The 24,650-nt window shown below is 38.7% G+C and overlaps 1 protein-coding gene and 1 long non-coding RNA gene across 5 annotated transcripts in view; both read right to left on the reverse strand.

The window, feature by feature from the left end:
• Window positions 1-24,650, reverse strand: part of CTBP1 (C-terminal binding protein 1) — a 233,574-nt gene that overhangs the window by 152,586 nt on the left and 56,338 nt on the right. The window lies entirely within an intron of this gene.
• On the reverse strand, window positions 1,971-22,709 carry LOC106034255 (uncharacterized). Its single transcript, XR_010830929.1, has 4 exons — window positions 22,315-22,709; window positions 18,257-19,821; window positions 18,075-18,165; window positions 1,971-13,484 (listed from the first exon to the last, which is right to left on the reverse strand). It is a non-coding gene; the product is annotated as an uncharacterized lncRNA (long non-coding RNA).

Consider the following 24,650-nt stretch of genomic DNA (forward strand, 5'->3'; position numbering starts at 1 on the left):
GTTGTTTTGGAGCTATTGAGCTTCTTTTGAAGAATACTTGCATGTTCTATTGTGGTGAAATATTTAATACATTAGTTAAATAAAAGATAGTTTTTCTTCTCCTAACGCGTTTATCCAAGTACTTGTATCACAATGTTCACCAGAATGGGCTTTTACTCCAAGTGCAGATTGTCGCAGATAGGTAACAGTAATAAACATCCACACTTTTCCCAGATAAAGAAAATAGTGTGAATAGAACACTAAAAGTGCTACTGGCACAACATACATCTTAGAAGCATAGGGCTAAGAAGGATTTTGCTTGGGACATTACAGAGACTACACAAAATAAGTCCTGTCATCAACTTGAGCTTCCAGTCAAGGAAACCCTTTGCCACCCCTCTCACTGGAATGCTGCTGCAGAATCTGGGCACTCTGGCAATCAGGAAACCTCCTCTAGGACTCAGCCTCAGTTAATTCAGCATTTATTGCACCTGGTTTTTGCTTCTGTGGCCATCAGATTTCAGTTCTTTCACTATTTCTCCATACTGTGTCTCTCTAAAGATGAATACTTTGAACTCCTCACATCTCCCTCTTACCTGATAGTCTCTTCACCTCCCTCAAACTGTTCAAAAAAAAAAATTGAACTCACACTGATAAAGCAGAAAATTCTGTTCACTTGTTTTTATGCATGCCACAGGGGCTGCTAACGCACATCCTGTGATCATCCAGCACTATTTATCTATAATGAAGATCTTGTTCTAAGTTCCCATTTTACAAAACTCTGCCATTACTCACTTAGAAGATATGACCTTCGATTTTGCATTTTGATCTCACTTCTATTAGCCCAGTTTTTCAATGTCATCTCAGTTATTTCTGTACAATATCCTGATTCTCTTCTATATTTAGGATGCCTTCCAATTTTGTCATTAGCACAACCCCTCTACTGATGCCAGGTGATCCACATTAAATAAGTCAAGCTCAATACTCTGCTGGTAACCTCTCTGACATACCACACCTTTTAGAAAAAGGTTATTTCATCTCAAGAAACACCTGCCAGTGATTTATGCAGGTGAAAATAATAATTCTTTGGCTCTTTGGTCCAGCTGCAAGCACCGTCCTTTCTTTGTTGCTTCCTTAGGCTCAGGGTTAAGATATACAGAATGAAATTGTGCCCATGGTTGCTTGCACAAAGACAGAGTCTGGTCCCTGTAACATCACAGGGCATTATTCAACAGGTGATAGTGAGTGCAGTTCTCTGGCTCCAGGTCTTCAACACCACTGGGCAAACCCTGAGGAATCAGCCTCCTTGGCTGGAGTCACACACATGCTTTGTGGATGCTTTAGCACCACCAACCTTCAAGAAGGCAAAAACCAAACCTTAGCTTGGTTCCTCACTTCTCCTTGAGTGCTTCTGGTAGCTCATAAGGTAGAGGTCTGTAATTCTCAGCAGCAGTAAACACTGGTTTTTAGGAGTCTCAAATTAATTCACAGTACGCTTCTTAGTATTCCATAAAACACGCACCACTTGCAAGTGCTGAGGGCTGAGCTGAAGCTTTTTTTTTTGAGCCAGGTAACATCTGGATTTCAAAACAGTGGTTGTTTGTAAGTGGAGAACTGCCTGGGGAAGGCACGAGAGGCTGCCCCGCATGCAGCTTGCCTGCCTTTGGCGTACCGGAGCCTTCAGAACCCCTAAGAAATGGTTCTGCCAAAAAATAAAATAAAATTAAGTAGCTTAACCATGTTTAGAAGCACTGCCAACACCGAGGCGTCAAACCAGAGCGTTTGCCCGTACCTGTCTCCCTATCCCCAGAATGATCAAACAACATCTTTAAAGCGGTCCAAGACCGCCTGCGAGGCGTCGGAGGCAAGAGGAGCAGAGCCAGGAGGCACGGCACGCTGCAGCCACCGCCTCTGCCAGGAGCATCCTCAGGGTGAGCCGTCCAGAGCCCAGCCGTGCTTATCGCCAAAAGGACGGGATTTCTCTACAGAGAGACGGCAGCAGCTTGAGGACCAGCACCGAGGCGTGTTCAACAAAACGCTGGCTTTTAATTACACAATTACGCAGGGCTCAAAGACGCAACGCTGAAGTTCGGCAGGCGCTCGGCGGAGCGGCGTTACACAACTCTCGTTCCTGGCACCCAACCTGCTTCAGCGGTTAAATGCTGAAGCCACATGCATGCAAGATGATTTTTCTTAAACACTTACAACAACAACAATATAGTCATAGTTATGAACTTCAGTTAGTTTTGTGCTCATTAAATCACAGCTGTTTCCCCTTGATGTAGTATTAGATCAGACATCACTAAAACTGCCTTTGTGTGTGCGTGTATATATATACACAAATACACTTTTCCCTTTGTTCTGCAAAACAAACTCTAAGTAGAAAAGTGCTTATATTAAAGCAATGTAGAATTAAATGTCAATTAGCAGTTAATAATAGTCTTAAGATAACATTTCAGTTCTATCATAATGCCATAATAAACTACCTGCAGAACTGACATTGTTTGGTTTCAGCTATTGTTTTCCCTTGGAAAGAAACTACCAGTTGATTAAAAATCCTCAATGATCGTAAGCATTAACAGCTCAACTGGAAATGCTTAACTTCGCTGTTTGCTCACAAGGAGGTCAACACACCTCATTTCACTTGCCTACCTGCTCATCGCAGCTCTGCAAACAGGAGAAAGGGTTTATATATATAATATTATACATATACAATATTAATAATAGATGTAATTAAAGTTATTAGCATACTCCTTTAACCGAAACAGATGTACTCTCCTTCCCTCCAGTCCTCCATAAGCTCTTTGGAAGAAAGATAACGCAGAACCTAGCACACTGCAAGCAGCACAAACCACAGGAGATGCTCTATGTGGCACAACCTTCTATTTAGTCTACCCAGAGTGACAGTATTGTTCAATTAGGATAATATAAACCCATTTTTCAAGGATACGTACATGCTTGTTTTTGAAACGATCTGAAATACAGAAACCAATCCATTTATTGAAGACACAAAACTGGACAGAGATATGCAGTAATTAACGTCCTTCATTGTCTTCTACATTGACACTCTTACCAGAACAAGACTTCTCACCAGAGCAAGACTTCTTCATGCAGTCCATCTTTTAACATGCAAAGGAACAGAACGGTTTTGATGGGTAAATCAGAAACAACAGCTTCAATTTTATTTTTAAGATCATCCATTCCTATGTTCCTTTTTGGAAGAGTTTGGAGGCTTCAGAAGCTCTAAAAATGGTTCTGCCAAAAAAAATAGAGGCTTGAGCGTTTTTAGAAGCACTGACAATACTAATGCTTCAAACCAGACTGTCGGCCTGTACCTGATGTTCCTTTCTGTGAACACAAGACCTCTGTACTTCTACAAAAAGCAGCAACAGATACTGTAATGAAGTCTGAACTCTACGATACTCTGAAGCATCTAATTTCAGTTCTTTTGACGTACATCTACATTGCATTTTACCCACATACCTCATGGCTAAGTTCATTTCTACATAAATTCACTTAGCAAATATAGCTTATAGGAGCATTTAACAATGTACCACGTCAAGCAACTTCCACATGCTAGGCTAGAAGCATTTTAGAATGTTAGGAAAAGGACATAGAGCTCAACAACTAGCTGCATGCATCTTTTTCCACCATTAACCTAATAAGAAGGTGACAACTGGCAGCAGGATGGGCTTAAAACATCCTCTGGCATATTCTGCAGTACGACACGCACGGTCCAGGTCACTTAACAGGAGTACACATCCTCGTTGCTTCTCCAACAAAACAATACTGCCGCAACCAGCTGCTTACAAAGTACCCAGTGCATTATTTACAAGGAAATAATACTGTTACAGCATCTGGAGCGACTCTCAGTAAACCCGTATGAATTTTTCAACATATGGCCTCTATGTTGCCCCACTGTCAGCGCTCAATGCCCTCTTTTAACCTATCTGCCAAAACATGAAACGTATTTCAGATGACAAGAAATAGATGCAAGAAGTGCTTTAACTTAATTCCAGCTGTAAATAGTTGGAGGGTAGTGACAAAACGCAAGAGGTTTCCAGTTTTATAGGAACACATTTCCAATCTCTTTGGTAAGGTGACATCTCTGTACATACCACAGGACAAACGGGCTCCACAGGCACCTTTGCAACATCCATCGGTGTGTTTCTCGCACCGCTCCTGATGACTCCTCAACCAGCAGAACAAACGCGCGAGCGACAGATGAGCAGCTTCCATCGTGTCCCAAGGACTCACAAAAAATCTAACCATTGTAAGTGCTATGAACAAGGTTATTTTTATTTAAACACAGAAGAAACACTCCACTGAGTTGAAAAAAAAAGGAAAAATATGAAGACGTTTAAGGCGGCAGAAAAGAGCACTGGAGCTGTCCTTGGCGTGGACAAAGCTACACTCTTGACAAGAGTCGAAAAGCAACAGCCTCTCAAGAAGAAACTAGTATCAACTTGTTTGAACTAGAAACTCCCCATACAAGCTAAGCAAACAATGTTATCCTTTCAATAACCCCAATACTTGAAACAGAAATAGCCAAGCAAACAAACACATTCAACAATATTTTGTCCTTCTGTAGTATCTCTCATCTGGGCCACAGAATTTTGTGTTTAACACTAGGATGTGTCAATTTTTATACTGTAAAGAAACTAGAAGAGATTTCAGTCCCATGAGAGCCTCTGTATTGCTTGACTGTCTCCACACATGCAAACTTCACAAGGTGTAATTAACCAAATGCCCTAAACAGGCATTTAAACAGATATTTAACCACACTAAGTGTCAAATACTTCAGAACAAGAAAGCAGGAGTCATTACAAGAACTCAGATTTAACAGTAAGACCCACACAACACTGTGGAGGGTAAAAGAAATGAAAAGCAGCAGGATGATGGTGCAAGAATAGTAATTCATCTTTATCGGAAGTGCTGCATTTGGGGCAGAAAAGTCTTTGCAGACATCCGTAGAGTATCAAGCCCTACAAGAGTGATGTCCACAGTACTCGGTTAGGAAATTCAGTCTCATCTCTTTGAAATCCAGCACCATTTAACACACTTCCTGCTATAAACACTTCTAATGTACACAAGGAAAAGCCGTGTTGATGTAAGTGATTATAGGACAGTATTAAAATAGAAACATGTTTTTACTTTTATTATGAAATGCTGCTCTGTAATTATTATGTTGTGCCTAAATAATTTCTAAACTGTGCCTAGAAAGACTGGACTTAACTCTTTTTTTTATTATTTTTAATAAGTACAATGGATGGGGAGAAGAGAAAAAAATCAGTCACAGCACAGTAATATTCCAGACATGAAATACTGTTACAATGAGAACATCAACTGAATGTCACTTGATTATATAACATCTGATAAATCAAAACCAAGAGGCACCAAAAGATGTCAGACGCTAAGCTATCCCCCTCACTTTTCTTCAAACTATTTTTAATCAGGTTCTCATTTTAAAATTGCTCAGTTATTCCAGTTGCTGAGAACAGTATATTCTGAATCTGAAACACCCCACCCACCCCACCTCCGTCCGCTGAAGAAGAAATCCCATCACCGAAGTCGTAAAGTGGCTATTTAAAAGCGACCATTTGAAAAGACCAAATTTTCCTTTAATCCACTAGGCTTTTGGGGGGTATGAGGATATTTTTTTTTAATGTAAAAGTAGACTGAAAGGTATTTCTGACAACTTCTTAAAGAAGTGACAAAACTGATATTCAACTTCCAAGCAAGCGAAGGATCTAACCAACAGGATCCACCGCAGGCAGAGCCCAGGACAGAGCTCCTACCCTAGCTACGGGGTGCAAGGAAAGGGGCAAAGACCCTGTAAGCTTAGAAAAACTAACCCCTCACAACTTTTTTTTTTAACAGTTCTTGCTAATTTCTCCCCAGTAACTAGAGTTCAGGACTGCTAATGCACGTTTTTGTACAATAATTGCTTGATTTTCATTTTTTTCCTATTGAATTTAGAGCATATTACAGTCAAGTTCTTAAAAAAGAACTGTAAATCAAAAGAGAATAAGAATACTGAGCCTGTATTTAAAAAATGTTTATAGTCCCAAAAATATACGTAAACCAACTTGCTATGACTCACTGTGATCTAGTCATGAAAAAAAATTGAAGGGACTGAATTACCTGTCAAAAAAAAGAGATGAAGAAGCTTAAATATTTTTTTTTTTTAATACAAAATTGGTAAAAAAAATTGATGGTCTTACTGCGGCTCAAGAGCAGAAACAGACTCATATGTAACGGACTTGTAAAGTAACCTGTTACACAAAACCACAAAATGGTAGCAAAGTAAACAGATTGCATTAAATTAGTTAATACTCTTCTAGGGTTCTCAATATTTCTGGTTGTTCAAGCCTGGAACAAAAATAAGTAAGTGTATGTCTATAGGGAATCTAGCACTTCAGGCTTGAGAGGAGATGAGGTGGAGAGGGAGGATGTGTAACTGAATGTGCCCTCTGGAAGCCAACTTAGTCTCAACTGTTTTAAGGTTACTGACACTCCAGAAAACCAAAAAACAGAGTTATTAGGGACATGAAATACTACACCTGTGGAAAATACTCTTTGCATTGTTTTCTTGTGCTTCTCCAAAGCTTTGATTTACTCTGGACTTGAGCGGATACATTTCTTTTGCTATGAGTCAACCAACCAGTATGAAAACTGCAGAATTTGAGGCACTGAATACGCAAACCTACAAAGTTCAGAGATTATATAGATCACTGTTGTTGAATCTTGACTATTTTCTTCATTAATGTCAGTAGAAGCATACATAATAGGCATCAGTGAAATGATGAAAGCATTGACCAGAAGAATGAACAGTTGACAAGAGTTTTTTGCTCAGATTAGAAGAGGTGTGTAACTATCCAGTTACCAAAAGAAACCTTGTTGGTTTTTTGTCAGAGAACTGTTGAAGCAGCTGATGAGCCTGCTTTGGGACAGTGGAGGCTGTATCAGCCGCTGGCAAATAAAGACTGACCAGGATCACCACCAGAATCCATATAACCCACTATATAGAAAGGGAAACCATGTACGGTCCTCAATTTCAGTACATACTCTGGGTGTCACAGAGACTACTTTCTCCTTGAAGAAGAGATTTGAGAAAATCTCCGGAAGAACGAGGACACTGCAGTTAGGAAAATGGATTTACGGCGCCAGTCCTGAAGAACCGCACAGTATTACCCCACAGAGTATTTTATCCTGTAGACATTCCAGCAACACAGTCTCATTCAAAGAAGACAAGCACCCATTAACCTTTAAGTTTATGAGTATTTTTAAGCTTCTACTTACCTTAGCTGAAGGGATTAAAAACATCACTTAGCATACTAACATACAGAAATCAGTGTAAGAATTGAGCTGCACGATAGGCTGAATTAATCATTATTTTAATAAAGTCTTGCTGTTAGCTCCAGATAAACACACAGCCCCCATCTATGACCTCCAGAAACAGTAAGGGGCAGCTGAAACATCAAAACTTTCCCCTGCATCTCCAACACGATGGGGTGCACAGCAGAGATAAAGACACACCCAGCACTCTCACCTCAGACAGGCAACCTAAGACAACCTGTTTTGTCTCTAGCTGGAAGTATTTTAAAGGTTTATCAACTTCTGTCACCTCCAAAGCCTTGCCAAAAGTCATCATCTGGAGCTCAGAAAAATGTTGTCATTTTCTTCAATACATTTAATATGTAACAGGCCCGCATGATTTACTCTACTGGCAGATTTTAGTTTATTTGAAATGTTAATTGGTAATTAGTGAAAACAGCCTTTGTTATAAACAGCAAAATTATAGATGTGCAATTTTTTATTCTAATTATATTACTTCCTCTAGTTTGTTATACATTACACATTTGTTCTATCACTCACACAGTGGGTTTGCTGTTTCCAGAAAAACAAAACTGTGTCTTCTTTCATTTCACGACAGTACACCGAGAAAGTGCATGCAATAAAAAAAAAGATAACTACCACCAGTTTTTAGTATAAAGGTAAAGACATATTTGTTCTCAAGCTCATTTTTTTTTTTTTTAATTAATGGTTAACTGACAATAAGTTTGCACTTCTTTTTTTTACTGATATTCATTGCACATGACAAGCATCGTGCTGAGAAGCACATATGTAATAAGGTTTATTATTTCTATTTTCTTGTTCCTCTTTGCCAAAAAGGCACAGTGAAGCCCATCTGTTGTATTTCCTGGCTGAAGTTAGACAAGAAAAGAAAACTCTGCACAGCGCTATCACTGCAAGTGATATTGATTAAAGCACAGTTTGGAGATAGGATCCAAAGTGCTTAGAGCAGGCATTCTGCCTCACTGGTACACCCAGATGAAAATAAGGATGAAAAGCAAATAAAATATAGCACACAGGAAATTATCACCAGGAGACATGTAGTCCTGGAATCTGGTCAGGCAGATCCCTGATGCAAGGGCTTAAGCAGAGGTTGAAGCTTCAGACAATTGTTTCTGTATCTTCAGATGTTTGTTTTGTGTTTCTTTTTCTTTCTTTTTTCTCATCAGTGTTTTTTACTTCATGTCAGTTTATAACTGAAGCATTCACCTAAAAAAAAATAAAGTATCTTTGCTGTGCCTTTTTTGTACCTTGGGATGCAAAAGCTCTGACAGGGCATACAGGCTGCAACTTTTTACTTTCTCAAGGAAGATGGATAGTCTTTTTTTTTCCCCCTGCGCACATTGTATGTCTTTACAATGTTTCAACTGTACCAACTTCCTCACCTACGAGGTAAGAAATGTTCTTCCTTTTATCTGTCAAGCAACATAATTAATTCCATGTTACCTTATTACATGAAGGTCCATAAGCAATCAGATGTTGGTAAAATCAGTTGGGATGATGCTAATTGATTCTAATATTAGGAAGAAGGGTCACCAAACATCAGAATTAAAGGGAAACAAAAATCTACACCACTTATTTTGAAGGGAACAGGGGTAGGCAGAACACCCAAGAATGGCTGCACGTTGACTACATGGGGAAAGTACAACTTTCTGAATTGGAAACAGTTTAGTATTTAAGAAAGCACTTATGAAACTGAAAAGGTGTATAAACCCCAACCGAAACATGTAACTGTCAACCACAAAAAGAAGACAGAGTTCCAAATACAGCACAGAATAATCGTAGGCAGTACCATCGCAACACACAGGGGTTTCAATTAAAACATAAAGCAATTCAACCTCTTAATGTCAAGGTAATGCCAAAACCCAGGCAGTTATTTGCAGTGTGGATGCAAACACCAACATGATTGCAAAACCTAGGATTAGGCACAAACACACAAAATATTTTCTCCTCCCTGTTCCCCTCCTTCAGAAAGTAAGCACGCTTGTATTGCTTTTAGGGAGTGTCAGAAAGCAATGTTCTCAACATTAACATTAAAAACACAGCACAGTCAAGAGCCTAAGATACACTTGGGCTCCTTAATGCACACTGATGCAGGAATAAGAGTTATCTTTTTCATGAAGATGCAGTAGTAGTCATCACTGTAACTTCCAAAAAAATGCTCTCCTGTAATAAGTTCAGGTTCAAAGTTGAACTGCACAAAGACACTCTTAGGCTCAGATCCTTATTAGCCCTTACAGCACCTAAATTAAGTACCCAGATCAAGGTAGAAGTTCCTTTTATACGTGATTGGAAAGGACAGAAATATCCGGACCATAACATCTCAAGTAAAATCCCAGTCTCTTTATGAACTACCTTTCTTCCTCCACTGATTAGCAAGGTAGCTTAACTTGGCTTGCCACATCACTGCGAAATTCAAGTACAATAAGAAAAGAGTTCATACAGCAAACAGCCAACCTCCACAGAGTTTGTCAAACCTTCTCCTTGGGGATCAAAAGATGCTTCAATCGCCATGGCTACTGAACTGGTGTGCTCATTGAAAGTGCCAGCAGTGTTTATTAACTGCTATCAATGGTGGTAAAAATGATAATGCAGGTTTGGTAATAAAGACATTAAACAGCATCTCATCTAAAAAGACAATTTTGTATTGGCATTAATTATATTTCAATAGTGTGAGATGGATAACATGACAATAAATCAAAAAAGTTAACCCTTTCAGCTGGACACGAGGTTCTTTTATGTAGGCATGTTTGTTTTGATTTGACTCAAGTTCAACAAATAGTTTCCTTTTATCGTGTAGATGTCTGGGGGAAGGCCAAGGAAAACAGCCATACCAGTTTCATTCTATGCATCTCCACATCTCTCTGTAACTCTATTACTTCTTGGACTGACATTAAAGGCTCAATCAGAAATGCCTGAGTTTACCGGATATTTCCCCATTCTTCCCTCTGCTTTATCAGTGCAATACAAAGATGATGATCTTGCAAAAAAAACACAATAACGTATTGTGCAGCCTATAGATGGTTCATGCAGAGTTTACATGTTGAAGATAAAGAATGCTTGGCACGGACAGAGTGGGAATCGAGACCATCCACTAAGACAAACTGACAAATTTTTGTAGATGCCTGTTAGTCAATATTTTTCTCACAGTCCTTGTTTTAGGGTATGATCCTCAGTTCAGTTCAATTTATACATTTTTTTTTCCCCACTACATAGGTAAATCTCACCCTAATTAAACCATGCCTCCCTTATTATCCAAATCTATGGCTGTTTGGAAAGATCACTTTCATGAAGCATTGGACGCAGTCCAAACCGAGGAATTAATTCTATGTACTAACTCTCAAGCATGTTAGAAATCTTAGAGAACTCAAGTGAAGTGGTTCTTGTAACTGTATTACTAAAGCAATAAAACAAATATAGTATTTTACTACTTGTTTAGTAATAGCACTTGACAGCCATACAGCTTTCTAACAGTAAACTAAAATCTGCTTATATTTTTATTACTCCTGCTTCAAAAAAAGCAGTAAAAGACATTACTGATAAAATTCTTGTAAGAAGTAGTAGTCATAAGTTCCATCATTTTATTGATACAGTTTATAGCAGCTGTTATATTCAGACACTTGATATATTTAAAAGGACGATCACCTGCACAAACAAAGAATTTGTCAGTTAAGAATTTTTTTAATTACTGTGAACTATGCCAGCAGAAGTTTAGCAGTGGTTTCCATTTGAAAACTCCCAAGTAAAAAAAAAAAATCTGTCCTTTATGCATGATAAAATCTAGTGACACAGCAAGAAATTGCTACTGCAGTGTCCTCAAGGTATGCCCTTCGTAGAGTCCTGCACCGCTTGCTCAGATGTGCTGCAATAATCCATTAAGTAAAAATCATTTACATGCACAAAAACAGCTCAACTGCTGAATCATGAAAGTATATAATAATTATGGTTTATAGCTTTTTCGCTCGATGATGGTATTATTTTCTTTCAGATTTTCTCTGTAAATATGTTTCAATTATTCCTTAATAGATACAGTTACTCAGATAAATTATTAAGTACTGAACAGTATTATTCTGTAATCATTCGGAGGTGTTGGCTTTTTTTAAGCTGACTTTTCACCTTGCTGTAAAACCAATAACGTCTCAGACCTCATAACAAAAATATTATCATTTCACAGCTAAGGAAACAAATACAGTGGTAAATTGCTTCCACCAGGACTGTAAACACAGCTGGCTAAGCCTTGTTCAGATCTCACGTATCTTTAACCACACATCACACCGCTTCAGGAGATCTGATCAGAGATTTGTTACATACATCATTCACATGCTGCGAATAACCAGAGGGACGTGATACTGAGAGGAACTTTTTTTTTGTATTTTTCTTTGCTTTTAGGTATCCTGCCTCTCTTTCTTTAAACGCTTCAGCAATTCTGAGTTAGACAAAAAAACAAAAAAACAGAAGCGGGCTCTAAAGTTAGCATTTCTTTCAACACCCATAAAACATATATCTGGGGTCACGAAAAGCAGTGTTATTTATTGCACTGAAAGGCCTGATAGAACAGTACTGGAAACGCACAGCAGCACATACCTGGGGTCCTAGGTTGGTGGTGTGATACACAGCAAGTGGGCAGCGTTCCTTTCATTTTTGACTCTACTGGTGTCATAGGGGGAAGCCTCGAAAAATGGGAGAAAGACCCTACACAGTTCTACCAGAGTTTGTGGAAGGAAAAGAGAAGCCTTCTACAACCAAGGGTGCACGAACAGCTTCTAAAAGGTCGAGACCAAAGACACGTTTTGCTTAGCAGCATTTTTTCCTGCTGCTGGATTTGGGATAAAAACAGTGAGACAAAGAACACGGGAAAAGGGCAAGACGAGTAATTTGTCTCCAGAACGTCCTCCTGCCTCCAGGAACGCGTGACTCAGGAAAGCCGTGAATCAGAAGTGTCTTAACGAACCCTGTGGATTGCTCTTCCACAAACGCACCTCCTCACTTCTTCAGCCCTTGCGCAACCTCAGTAACCTACTACATCCTGCAGCAAGGAGTTTCATAATTCAGGTGATGTGTGAGGAAAGGTTTTCTACACCTACGCACAGCAGTTGCACTGGGTGCCTGCTGGTTATTGGGCTGGCAGCGGAAACAGTTTCGCAAAGGCAACAGGCTCGGGGTGTAGGACACATCTGTGGGAAGTAGGAGCACTGCTTTATAACCCAGGGCTGGGGAGAGTATTTTAACTGCTACGCTTCCATTAAAGTAGGTCAAAATCTTCCTGCTTATTCCCAGAAAGGGACTCGGTGTTCTGCCTATCAATAGCGGAGAGTGCAATGCTGAGTCAGGTCCTTTTCCAAGCACAGCTCATCAGGACTTTTTCCAACGAGAAGCACTATTGCTCCCTACCCCCACTTGCCAATTGGATCCACGTACAGTCAGTGGAGGAAAGCACAAACTCCAAGCAATTCCTGCTTTGCTCTCTGCAAACATCTACTTTCAACTACTCCAGCGCTCCTCAGCAGCCTCCCTGCTCCAGACAGGATGCCAGACAGCTCAGACACCTGAAACTGACATTTTCACAAGAAATCAGCAAAACAAAAAAAAATCCAGAGTGTATAGCTTAATTCTGCTACTACTTCTCATCTTCAAACCACATGGCTTTTTTTAAATTCAATTCTTATTTCCCTCATAGCAAACTGAAGAGTCCAGAATACAGATGGGTAGAGAGTCTCATTTTAGGCTATAAGATCAATAATCAATAAGCAACTTGTGATTTAATTAAAACATCATGCACATTGCTATATCCCTAAAACATGACTTGAGCCTGTTTTTCTTATTTCGAAACAATAAAGAAAAAAAAAACACAAGGAAAATAAAATAGCCTGAGAAAATACCAGAAAAGAAATACAGAACTTCGTAACTACCTGATTTACCATATACTTTTGCCCCACAAAACATTTAAAGGTCTTTGTGGATAGCATGGTGTTGGCACAGATATCTTAATATAAAATCTGTAACTCCAATACACACATTTTCCACTATTACTTCTGACTTGCCTAATGCTGAATTTGGTGAATGACACCCTGGTTTATCATGCAGTCCTGAACATTTTTCCACCTTATTTTGAAGGCAGTTAAGGTTTTTGGAGAAGAGGCACTGTCATGCTGTTTGGGAGGAAAAAAAAGAATAAAAAGAAAAAAAAGGTTAAAAAACCTGTGAGGGCTAATATCCGAGCTTCAGAAAAGCTGAATTCTGAAAACATCCCCTTCAGCCTACACTTCAATCATATTTTCTGCCATTTAACATGCTAATCTTAAGCATTAATGGAACATCTTCAAATGGTTTTTGCATCTTAAAATAACTTTACTAACATCTGAAACCACAAGGCTAGATACATTTTTGTCTTGGTAGCAGCTCTGCTGATTCTCTGCTTGCTGATAACATCATGTGATCAATCTGATTCTTAAATAAACTCAGCATAATAAGGAAGCTGTGACTTACTGTTACCTTCTGAAGAGGACAGAAAAAACCTTGCAGGAAGTACAGTAAAGCTAGATGAGCGTCACTGGTTTGGGCTAAATATTAAAAACCATTCCTTAATACTTTACGATTTGGGGGGAAACATGTTAGAAAACAAAATTAGCAACACAGATAAGGAGCGGCCATGGATGGAGCAAGTGCAGGTGAACACCAAGCCTGTGCTTGAAAGTAGCCGGTTCAAAGTCTTGGCTTTAGGTGCCACAAAGGACAAAATATTGACAATAATGCCAGCATTTCTCTTGTTATATGGATGGTCACCAGTGAATGAGTATCTTTCTCTTTTTCGAAAATTAATTCTCTTCTTCTCCCTTGTACTTTTATACCAAATGCTTTTTGTTGTCTTGCCCAACAATCCTTTAATGCTAGTGGAAGCACATAATTTAACTACAATTTAATTGATACAAGGGAAATACGTCATTAATAGAAAACAGCAAAAATATTATGCACGTCAGTAGATATAAAAATGTAGACTGGCTTGGGATGGGTAGGTAAAATAGATTTTACACCCAACCCATACTATGGGTTATATTACTAATGTGAAGGATAACTTGAACTTTTATTTATAATTTTAGTTCACCCTCCACCCCATCTGTGTTCTCCCTTTCAAAATTAAGGAATGTCTGCATGCAATTACCTCTAAGTTTCCAGTTTTAAATATTTTGGTTAAAATCTGAAATTTTAACAGTTTTTTCAGCTTAAACCACCTTAGTCCAATTTGGGTTTTCATGTAATAAATTAGCTCAACTAACCTGAGTATGAATGTATGGATGTTCTACAAATCATGGAAACTGTGACTACTTATTACCTACTTATCTACAGATCATGCACATTCTACATCTATTACTTCATGAAGTGTTGACTTTTAAAAGGTAATTTAGATTTATAAATGAGGTGGCACCTGTAAAGCTGGAAAACTAAGTCAGGATCCGTCCCATGCTTCAACAACATTTGAAAATTTCTGAAAGAAACAAAAAGGCCTTCTCGTCCTACAAAAGGAAAGGGGAACTATCTGGCAGCCTTTCAAATTAATTGCCACAAATAAATCAGCCTCCTGTGAGACGTGATATAAATGTAGTTCAATTTTAATTTCAAATTCTAGTCAAGACGACAGATTTTTCAACAGAAAACATAGCTCTATTCACCCATAAAGAAATGTTGATAAACCTTTAATTCCTCTACTTCATGGAAGATCTGACCAATGGAAGTGTTGTGAACAGATGATGAATATCGGGAACCGGAGTGCAAACTTGTACAAAACACGCTCTGCAGCACTCAGGATGAAGGAAGAACTGAGAGGGGGAAAGTTACAAACCTCATCCTGACCAGAAAACTGCACAAAATGACAAAAATTGGAATAGAAGCAAACTTGTGTAGCAAATCAGAGTGCATAGTAAACCAAAGACAGGTGGCAGAAATAGCATAACTATGAGTTTAAACAAGCCTTTTACGTAAAATACGTTGGATTTTGATACCAAATATGTGGTTATATTTCAAGTGATCCATGTCGTGCATGTTTCCTGTATACTCACATACTTTGATGGAGTTCTGAAGGAAGTTTAATGTTATTAATAATAGGTACTCCAAAATTTAATAGTGTTCTCTTGTCTGTGCTACCTGAGCTCAACCATCACAGTTAATAAAAAATGTTTTCTGTTAAATCAAATATTCATAAATTATTTGCATAGAATGAGGCTAAGTACTTCAAAAAAAATGAACTCGATCTTCCTACCTGAAAATCTTCTGTCAAATTTGATCAACACAAAAGGATAAACTTGCCTGTAAATCATTTAAGAGAGCTTTTAAACCCACAAGCGATATACAGCTTCGATCGGGAACAGTCCAACAGTCTTCATCTAGCAAATATGTTTTCCAATGAAGTGCTTACATCGAGTCAAGGAGGTACAAGTCAATCACGCTGCTGGAGTGCCTCGTGAATCTGGGAAGGCCAAAGTTTCTATCTGACAAACGTTTGGCACAACCAGTAGAGCTGACATGGAAATCCCATATGTATTTCTTATGTAAAGGGAGTAATCCACAACTTGGGGGCGGGAGTGCTTCCATGTGGAAATCAGAAGTAGAGACTGAAATCTGCTGTTAGAAAGCATATGCCTGTAGCATGGATTTCCTCAAGTTAATCACTTACAGACAGAACAAGAGATGGAGCAATCTACCATATCTGACACACAAGCCTCCAGACTTGCTAGCTTTTGGAAACATAAGCCAATGTCAGTAGAGCTGTTGTGTTTTTTTTCAGAATCCTGTTTAACATTCTCCCAGCTAAATCATGTCAATACCACTCTCTGCAAAAAACTTCAAGTCTTCATCTAAAAGCACTGTAATTGAGAATCCTGTAAACAGTTACATTTTTTAACTATGTGGAAAACTATCTTTTTAGGAACATATTTGCAAACGCTCCCATTTCATAACAGACTAATATAATAAGAAATCAGAGCAAATGAAACTTGAGCTGAATAGGAAATTAAAAATTAACATTTAATGTTAATTGATTTCCAGTGGTAATGCACTTGCATATCAACAACAAAATGAATACATCCCAAAGAATACTGTTAGAAAAAGTAAAAAACAAGGAATGACACAGAAGTGATTTTATTTCCTCATTATAGAAGAGGAAAAAAATGATAAAAAGGAGACAGAACTGCAGAGGAAAAAAAGAAAAACAAGAAGAGAGGCAGTTAAAAAAAAAGACAACTGACCATAGGACCACAGTCTTATCTTTCATTATCACCAGATACACTGTGGTTATTGTCTTGTTATACCAAGGCCTTTAAGGAGTTGCTCTAAAGTTTCTTTCACCAACTGATACTATTCTAGGATGCAACCGTGCATTTGTTCATCAGTGTAATCACAAAAAAAAAAAACTATGAAACAACCACTGATTTATAGTAACAGAGATAAAAGAAAGCAATTGACAAAAAACCCTTCATTTGATGTTTTCAGCTCTGAATGAATTCCCTTCTACCTTCATACATTAACATCTTGGACAAGGGGCAAAGTTCATTCCACCTTACAACATTTTGAGAAGTTTCAAGCTGACACTAGAAAATTTTTTAAACAGGAAAAGATTTTATGAACTGAAGGATTTTACTAAAATGCATTTCAGAATTCCAGTTAAGGATTATGACCCAAGAAAACTTCAAAACAAGCTAGTGTCTATTTCAAAAATGCTGTCATTTAATTTTATTAAGGTTCAACTAAGAGATAAGGGAAATATGAAGAAAACGTGGGTCTGGAGGTACGATGTGCTGGTTTTACAAATATTTTATTGTCTTATAAGACTGGAGGAAAGGAGTCAGGGACAATAGCCCAGTGATGATAGCCTCATCTTATCGAAAAGATACAGGCTACAGTCCTAGGTGTCCACAAAATTTTGGACATAAAAAACACTGGAAACATGGATGAGAAGCTCGAATTTCCCTTCCTGAGTTAGAGCCCTCATAACTGAGCTCAGTTTTCCCTCCTCTTTCTGGCACAATGGATCAATTTTGCAGTAAATAGCTAGCCCAAAAAAGAAAGGGTGATTAACCTCTCTAAAACAAAAATAATCATCATCTTCATATTGATGATCTAGAACTCAAAGTTTCCCCATTCCTGGACTCTTACCTGAAAAGCAAGCCACTGTTAAATGCAGTGCCACTTTCCAGAACCAATATAAAGACTCTCAGATGCAGGGAGGGAACGGGACCTGAGTCCAGATGGAAGGTGCTTCCTTGGCCAGGTGACACTTCTAGTCTATGTATTTAATATCTGACCTCCTTTTAGACAGATTTTCAAAGAAAACCAGGCTTATGAAATTGTGTTTGTCCATCTACCTGCCAGGCCCTCCTTAATTAAGTCCTTAACTCAATAGCCAATTTCACCTGAAAGCCGCCAGTAGTCTCAAGGAGAATTAAGCTCCTGAGAGTTTCATTAAGGTATTAAAAAAAAAAGGCATCCAGATGAGAAGGAAGACTCAAAATTAGAGGCCCCACTTTGTGAAAGGCTGTGGCAGGAGATCAGCAGTAATCCCTTCTGTGACACCAGCCGGTCCCCAGACACGCGCTGACTCACCGGCACGCCGGCACCTGAGGCGCGGGCAACCGTTGCTTGACTTGAGAGATGCTGGGACATGGCCCTGCACAACTTTCTGGAGTTAAGCACCATCGTGTCTGCTATGTCTCCACAAAACTGGCTGTGTGTGATCACAGAAAGCCTACCTGATTTACATCTGTCTCCTCTGACAGAGCTAACTCTGTTGGAGGATCCTGCCTCGATTTAAGCGCTCAACACACGTTAAACTGCTCAAACCTGCAAGAGGAGAGAGAAATCAAGGTGAAGTACAAAGGGACTTCAAGGTGCTTATGATTTTGGATGGGCTTTGAAGTCCCAAGACACCTACCTTCCCATACCTCCCAGCTTTGGGTGCCTGCCTCCTTCTGCTGGTGGGGGCTGAAGCACGTTCCCAGGCTGCAAATCACCGCCCACAGGTGGAAGTCACGCTCCCAGCCCAACATATCAAGCATGTTTTATTGGTAAGAAATCAATAGTCTGCATTGCCATAATCAAATGTAGAATGGGATCGTATTTTTCCCAGGGGAAAAAAATAAAATAAAATAAAGAAACCTGCAAATCATCCTTACTGGCCTTCCAGAGTGAGAGTTATACACCCATTCCTCAATCTGTTATAAAATCAAATTTCAGTATTAACGAACAAAGCTGCTCGCATTGCACAACATGTAATTAAAATTCCTACTACTTCTTTCTAAGCTCCTTCTATTCACTGCCCCACCAAATTATTAAAACAAAGCAGTTACTATGGCAACTAATTCATTCTCTGCATTATTATATTGTTTCTAAACATGGGAGTCTGGTCGTTCCGACTTACGTGCCCTAAATTCCAGTTTGAAATTCGGAACTTTTGTCTCGCCAGAAAAGCCTTTCACAAGCTATGCATTCATGCAGATAAGGATAAGCTAGAGTGCAGCTGCTTTTGTTTATTGCCAGCAGAAATCACTGTTACTAAATTATTTGAGTTTGGTAAATTGATGATGCCTCCGTGCAAGTGCGGAGGAGCACTGGGGGAACGAGCACGGGAGTTCGTGGAGCACTGCACAAACACGGCCATCTGCGGGTTAGGTGAACCAGCAACAACAACAACTAATGACTGGCAGATGTTGCGGAAGCTGAATAACACCTGCCCAAGCAGTGTTTGAGACCCAGAAAACTGATTCAGTCTTCAAAAAAAAAAAGGAATGGCAAGAAACAAGAAGTAGGGATAAAATTACCTGGGAATAAAGTTTTCCTAGCACTTAAAACTATTTCTTTAAATGTGCACACCTTGACAAAAAGGAACATTTATCATATACTTAATTAACACTTATTATTCTTAATTATCTATTAACAGAAGTCTTAGCATGTTTGTATTTGAGTGCCATCTGGTACACAAGGAAACTTTCTGAAAAATACAGGCAAGATCAAAAGAAGAAAGAGCCTTTTCTCATCAGCTCTCACTGTCCTTCCTCCATTGTCTATAATTTTTATTGGTTACTTAAGTGTGTCTCCAGTTAATTGGCGGAATGAGAGGTTAGAAAATTCACTGCATAGGATGCTCCTTTGAAAAAACAAGCATTAGGGAAAAAGGAAACATGAGAAATTTTGAGCAACTTCTGGCTGGGGTAAAAAAAACAAACAAAAAAATTTCTACTCAAGGTCACATGCAATTTAAGTTTAATTCTCACAGGCAGGGACAGAGGAAGGAACTCTTAATTCAACGTGTCCAAGCAGGGTAACAAACCACTGCACAGTTCTGGATCTACAGAGGTACCCATGGGTGCCCGTGTAGCTGCTCCCAAGGCAGGGTATTTTCAGTTGGCAAAGCCTCCGACTTCAAATGGATTCCAAGAGCATTACAGCCTGCTGTTATTTATATCCCAGCAACTATGAAAGTGTCCCGCAGACTGTTCTCTGTAGGATAAGAAAAAAGAGAAAAGACACAGAAGCATAGAGGCATCTTTTCTTTGCTAAGTTATCTGATTTTGGCAGAGCTAAAAGATAAAACAGGTCTCTGGGCTCCAAACGACCTGCCCATCATACCACCACGACTTTTCTAAGGAGAAGAGAGATATCCGTAAGATCCTCCTCCCCTGGCAAAGCCTCCCTGCCTGCACAATTCCTCCTGTTTAAGGCACCTTTCGAGGTCGGTACCAACCTCGTGGCCCAAGGAAGCAGCAGCAGATGCCTCCACCACGAGGAGACCGTCTCCACTTTCTATTTTCCCATTTCCAGCTGCATAATCACACTCCCACCCCTACTGCACCGAGGGCCAGAACAAAATAAAATCCTTTTTTGCATCTCAGACTGCATTTCCCTAAGGATGGGAACTGCCTCTATGCAAGCTGAACATGTCTGCTTTAATTAGATGACTATTTAAATTTTTGAACATGTTTACCTAGACACTTAATCTTTGTGCAGTTGTCTCATTCAGCTTTCCAGAGCAGAGTGTAAAGCAATGTATAAAATCTAGGGCTTCTAAAGCATCTTCCCTGACCCCAGGCAGAAGCAACTATACATAACCACCAAGCACTTACACTTCTAAAGCTTCTCAAAGTTGTGCCAGGCGCTCATCTGCACTGCATGCAAGCTAAATCTCGAGTCCAAAAAGCTCTTTAAAGTATCTGAAGATTACTCAGGAATTAGGCAACTAGGTGTGGTTAAATACTCGATTCTAATTCAAATACATACAATATTAAAAATACAATGATTATAGTCCTGTAAACATAGCCATGTTTCAAGCTGTATTCCATTTACCATATTTAAACAAAATTGGCTTTGCTACTTACATGTTTAAATAACAATATTTTGACTTCAGCATACCAGTAAACAGTAGTGCTCTGGATACATCGTAACTGAATAAAACTGCTGCCACAAGCAAGCAGTGTTATTTTTTTCAATGAAAATAAAATTATACCAGCAAAATATGTAATGCTGGGCACCACAAAAGCACAGATTTGCTTTAAAACATTCAACATTAAACCAGTGACCTGAATGTTTCAGCAAAATTTTGAAAAGCTCATTGAGATTCTTTCCTCTGAAGTTGCCCCCTCCTCCCAATTTTCTTGTTAAAATAATGCTTTTCATTAGCAGCTACTGTTCAGCATCATTTAGGGCAGAATGGGCTTTTAAGCTAATTTTCTTTTCATACAGCTCGCATTGTTACCAGTAACACCTCTGTAACCTTGCAGTAGCTTAAGTGCATGCAAATTCCAAAGCTGTTTAGGTGGCACAGAATGAAGACTCGAGTTACTATAGCAGGTTACAGCAGCAATCCAAAAGAATGCCGAGAACACCTTACAAAGCAAATACTGAGTATTGAGGATAAAAAAATAAAATAAAAATAAAAAAGTGAGCCTGTCCATAAGCAGTTCAACCGTATAGTTGTCACGAGAGAGAGGATGTTTTTCCATCAGGGTAAACATACCCCAAATATACAGAAAACTTGCCTTAGCGTGTGGGAAGTGGCAAACAAGCTCGTTATATGACTACTCATGGTAGCATCATTTTCAATTTGTTCTTACAAGGTCAACTTCTCTTAGCCTGCAGAATCCCCTCCTGTTCTTTGAAGACAACTCTTACATAATAAATATTTTACTTCTCTGTATTTCAAGCTCATAAAACTATTTTCAGAGTTCTTACATGCAAAACACAGAAAAATAGCATTGAATTGTTAACAAACACCCTTGAGTTCAGCACCAGAACGCATGCATTTTTCCTTTAAGACACTTAAATCTGAATAACTTGGGTTATTCATAGAATATTCCGCTTGAGTTATTCATAGAAAACTCTGCTTGCTTAAACACTTTCATTAGTTACAGTCGAAAGGTTTGATGGCTGTTCCTGCAGAAAGATTATGCCAGCTTTTACTACCTGATTCCTAATTTAATTTCTACTGGATTGCTAGGGAGAAAAGGAATTTTCTCCAGTTCAAAGTCCTTATTTATTTGCTAAAGGCACTTAAGGTTCAAAAAGCACATTTTTTGGTGAAGGTTAATTGGTACTTTATGACAGAGCAACTTTCACTTTGGAAACAACAAACAATAAAATATTAGGAATCTTTTAGCTCCCTCTGCTGCCCTAATCCTTCTATAAGCCTTCCTCTAAAGTCGGGGGGGGGAGAACACACGCACAGCAACAAAACAGCATCCCATTCTTCTCTTTTTAAGAAACACTTGTTATATTTAGTATGCCTAGCACTAAGATCAGTATGTGTAAAGAAAAACTGATGCTGCACTATGTGATTTACAACTGTCTGCAAATTTTATTATTTCCTTTCTCTGATATCTACAGCAAAACAACTACGAACGTCTTGAAATTCGGATGTCAATTAAGATTTATCGCTAGGTTCCCAAAGAATTAACATCCGCGGTACCCGCTTTTCACAAGGAGCTTAAGAGTACTCACCACCTTGGAATATTTACTCCTCTCTCCTTTTATTTACAGATCCAAGATCAGCAGTACGCGCCAGCTTCGGTAAGAATTCCTTCAAGTACAGGGAAAGCCCAAGCGTTGCCGAAGTAGGCCATCTCTCGTTAATATGCACAAAGCTCGTCTTAACTGCCTAATTTCACAACTGCAATGGGTAAAATCACAGTTTACGCAAGCCAGCCAGGCTCCAGCCCTGGTCAGGAAATAACACTTGGTATTTGTCAATCTGGTATTTTCGCATGGTAAGAAGCCAGGCTCTCTGCTGCATGCAGAAGAAAAATCTGGAGGCAGAATACTTTTTTAAAAACTTTCAGTCACTCTGTACTTCAAGATCTCTTCATAAATTTAGAAAGAAGAAAACCTCGTTTCATTCATACCTGCTTTTTTCTCTGCTTTCCTCCTGGAGCCACCAATACACCACATCAACTAAGAAGTAAAGATTCATCTTACTAAATCTCACGCTATACAGCACCACAGCCAGAAAAAGAAGCTCTAAAAACACAGGTATTTTCTTTTAAGGAAAGAAAAGGAAGCGAAGTTCTGTACAAAAAGACTATACCCTTGAAAAGAAACTATTCGTTTATCACACACGTTTACTGGCCTTTAAAGAGCTTAACTTGGTTACCTGCCAACAATCACACTTTCCCCAAGAAAGGCTGCCCTTCACAACAGCAAAAGATGAGAGATTTTATCTGAAATTTCAGAAACACATCCCATTAATATATGCACTTGCTTTTTCAATTTATGATCCTGTTCAACTCTTCCCCTTTTCTTAGGTAATAACGCAATGCTGTTAAAATGACTAAAACATGTTTCAAGCTTTCTTCTGGACACTTTTAAAAAAGGAAGAGGCAACGTGTGCATAAAGAATAAACTTAAGATGTACACCAATAACTCATAAAAAGGAAGAAAGCTTGTTAGCATTGTTGAGAATCTGAGGTGTGCAAAGATGCCTTTTTTTTTTTTTCTTCCTCAAAAGCGGAACTATAAAAACATATCACACCTGTGTGGGGGCAGACAGGGAGACTTGTTGAACTTTCACAGCCTACAAGTCTTTTCTACAAATATCACACACAAGGTGTTGTGCAAAGAATTCTTTTTGTTTCAAGGTGTCAAACTGGAAAAAATCACTGTTACATTTCCAGTACTGTATTGTAGTTGTCTAATCACCAACACCTCTGAAATCAAGCAAGAATTGGAGTATATATACCCTTCCACCTCTCAGTTCCTCTGACATCTTTGTTTCCTAAAGCTCAGGAACCCACTGAAAGCAGTGGCTGGCTGAGCAATGCCCATAATCTATTTATACAGTGGAATGCATTTAGAGAAAACTCCCTGTACTGTGTTCACCAAGCCTGTTCACAGGCAATTGAGACGAAGCAAAATTTTCCTCCCGCTGCAGCCACCTTCTATTGCTTTCCTGCTTCATTTATTAGCTCCAGCAAACTCGACACCGCTTGCCAGGTCAGACATCCCCAAGGTAACTTCCAAGCAACGGTCAGTAAGACATACACACATTTAATTAAAGATTTCTAGAATATAAGCAAATACACAGCATTGTTTACAAGATTTGTTGCAATATGAAGTACAATAATACCTTAATTAGAGATAACGACTTTTCAAAATGCCAAAAACATTTAGAATTTTTCAAATTACCCAGAAAATGAACACATTTTATTTTTGCACTGTGACACTTCCAACTGTTCTGCCAAATGTATACTACTATAATTATGCTTTGCAATCACCAGCTTCACCGGAGAGGGGGACAAAGAACAATATAATCAGTAACTAATAACTATATATAATCAGTAACTAATAACTAACATCTTTCACATGTCTTGATACTATTTTTCTTCAAGGGAAGAAGCCTAAACATTATTTTATAAATCATGAACAAGTTTAATATTAGTATCTCCGACTGCCTAAAATCATGTCATTGTGCCAAAGCAGACTCCACAGCTACCAGTGGAACTAAAACCCAAAATTTATTATCTGGCTTTTTCAAGGGACGATCTTCAACTGCCATCATTAAGGAAATGCCAGTTTATAGAACTATGTAAATTAGGATGATAAAGCACATTTTAATACCGCTCTTTTGAGATGATACATGCAAGAACATAACATGGCAGACCACTGAAATGTGAACAAAAATATAATTGAAAACAGCTTCAGGATTAAAAGCAAATATTCAATTTCATATTTAAGAAGCCACTGAAGGGAATCATAGGTACCTCCGAGACAAAATTACTTACTCAACTACATTAAAAGAGAACTAATTGCTCCCAAAGTAATAGAATCAGGTTTTTTCTCCA

Source organism: Anser cygnoides, chromosome 4, assembly GCF_040182565.1.
Source record: "Anser cygnoides isolate HZ-2024a breed goose chromosome 4, Taihu_goose_T2T_genome, whole genome shotgun sequence".
NCBI classification, from domain to species: domain Eukaryota; kingdom Metazoa; phylum Chordata; class Aves; order Anseriformes; family Anatidae; genus Anser; species Anser cygnoides.